Source organism: Melozone crissalis, unplaced genomic scaffold (genome assembly GCF_028551555.1).
Source record: "Melozone crissalis strain CALT ecotype California unplaced genomic scaffold, PUWL_Pcris_2 ptg000032l_1, whole genome shotgun sequence".
Lineage (NCBI taxonomy): Eukaryota > Metazoa > Chordata > Aves > Passeriformes > Passerellidae > Melozone > Melozone crissalis.
Genome location: NW_026535810.1, coordinates 3,458,720 through 3,461,426, shown reverse-complemented (window position 1 = coordinate 3,461,426; position 2,707 = coordinate 3,458,720).

Sequence of the window (2,707 nt, the reverse complement as noted above, 5' to 3'; positions counted from 1 at the left end):
TATGCTGCGTTTCCAAAGTGCCTTGAATGTGAAGTGGAGTCTGTGGGCAGCTCATGGGTGGGGAAAGATTTGGGAAACCTCTGTCAGTGGTGCTTCTTTACTAAATTAATGTGCTGCTTGCAACCTGGAAGTGTCATCCCATAAGCTCCTGTGTCTTACAGTTTGAAAAATGACTTATAGGAAAAATATATGTGTGTGTGTGTGTGTGTGTGTGTGTAGGGAGCAGGAGTGCCAGTTGTGGGGCAGAGAGGGCTCAGGGTTCCTCAAACACAGCAGAAAGGAGGAGACACTTCAAATTCCTGCAAAACATCCTGGAAAAAACTGAATAAAAATTCCTGCAAAACATCCAGGAAAAAACTGAATGGAAATGTCTGGATTCAGTAACTCAGCGTGTTCCTGTGAGAGTGATGGGAAGAGAAATTTGTGAGGCCTTCTGTTGTGTAACACCCTGTGCCCAAGGGCAGGCAGTGCTACCTTTTGGGGAGGATTCCTGTGCTTTCCACATTAATGGGGTCAGATGGAGCCCTGGTAGCTCTGAGTGTGGAATCCCCTCCCTCTCCTGCAGCAGCTGCCTGGGGAGTCTCAGCCCTCTCAGAATATCAATGATTGTGCCTTATTCCAGACCCCTCTTCCTTCCCTTCTGTCCAAGTTTTGTTCAGACACAGCAATATGTATAATTTAGCTTTCTGCTTGACAGACCAGCCCGACCTGGCATTCTGTGGGTTTGGCATTCAACTTGAATTTACAATTAGCAGAAGGGGAGTGAGGGACTGATGCCTTTGGCTCTGTCTTTCTGGCAGGGAGCCGGCTCTGCTGGGAGAGACACTGATAAATGTCTCTGCTTTCTGCTGCTATTTATAAGGGATTCAGGACCTTGCTCTGCTCCCTTTCTTTTTTCAGGTTTCCATGCATTTTAATATCTTTTAGGGGCCTGTTTCAAGCAGGATTGTTCTCTTTCAAGGCTACCTCTGTCCCTCCTCAGATCTGGGTCAGGATTGATCCCAGAAGGATTGGGGTGGGAAGGGACCTTAAAGAGCATCTCATTCCACCCCTGCCATGGGCAAGGAGCCCTTCCATTATCCCAGGGTGCTCCAAGGAATGTCCAGCCTGGCTTTGGACACTTCCAGGGATGCAGGGACAGCCACAGCTGCTCTGGGCAGCCTGGGAGCAGTGAGGGATGAGGACACAGATAGATCCCTGCCCTCTTCCTGTCCCACAGAATATCCAGGGGCAGTCCCCACATTAAATTCACTCCAAGGGGACATCAGCATGTCCTTGCTGTCCCCTCTGCCCAAACACCTCCTGTAAATGGGTGTTGTGCTGAGTTGTTTTGCTCTGTTTTCCCTCTGGGACAGCAGGCAGGCCAGGCATGGATCCAGACTATCCCTGAGCAACCCTGCTGTGCCCAGAGCCAGCACAGCCCCTGTGGGAGCCCCTCTGGAGCTGGGGGCACCCTGAGAAGGGAATTGCCCCCCTGGCCTCTGGCACTGCCCCCTGGCTGCTCCAGGGCTGGAGGAGAGCCAGGGTGGTGTCTCCAAGGAAGCGTGAGTGCCCCAGGACGTGTGTGGCAAGTGGATGTGGGCAGGGGTGGCCCGCTGAGCTGTGTGGTCCAGGGCAGCTCTGCTGTTGTGTTTTGTGTTCCTCTGGTTGAACTGGCCTGGAGAAAGTCACAGTGGTGGGCAGGGGCTCTGAGTGTGGCTGGGGAGCTGGGTGGAAACCAGGTCTGAAAATATGAGGGAGAGGCTTGGAGCCTGGAGAGAAGCAGGGCTGGTGGCCACAGGGCACTCATCACCCCCAGCACTCCAGTTCCTCTGTTCAGTGTCCCTAACTCTGTTCAGTGTCCCAAAAAGGTGACATTTAACCCCATGTGCTGCTTTGGGAACAGCCTTTCCCCAGTGAGAGCAGGGAAAATCCTCCTCACTGCTCTCTTCAGTGTCCCGAAAATGTGACATTTAACCCTGTGTGGTGCTTTGGGAACAGCCTTTCCCCAGTGAGAGCAGGGAAAGTTCTCACTGCTCTCTTCCCAATCTACAGCAAATTCTGTCACGGACTTAGAGCAGGCTTCCACCTGCTTTTGTATCATTTTGTGTGAAGTCCTGTGGGCTTCTGCCCACCCAGTGAATCCCTGTTAATGAGCAGAGTGTCCAAAATATTCCAACCCCAGTGCTGGATTCATTCTGAAAATCCCAACTAATGGAGTTGTTTCTGTTGCTGCTTTTTGTTTTCACTTCCATTGTGTACAAAGTGCACATTTGGGTTGGAGCTGAGCGGGTGTTGCTGGTTGTGGGGTCTGTCCCAGCTCTGTTCTGGCTGTGGCTGGTTTTGGAATATCAAACTTTGTTTTTCCTTTTGAAAAAACACCAATAATTTGCTTTAAAATGCTCTTGTTTTGGCTTAATTGAAATAAACATCCAGGAGAGACTTTGGGACAAAAAAAATGCTGGATGGAATTTGGATTTTTGGTGACATTTTAAAAAATTGTATTAAATCCAGTGGATTACTCCAGTCTGAGTGAGATGGCTTTTTTTTTTCCAGCAATAGAATATGGGGAGCGGGAGGAAGAGGGATATTTAACAATTTGTCTTAGAGCCACAATTTGGAATTTTTTTAGATGTGACCTTATTTAGGTCAACAAATAGCTCAGAACGAGATGAGAATAGGATGAGAACAGCCACATTAGAAATGGGAAAACCCACCAAGCTGGGGA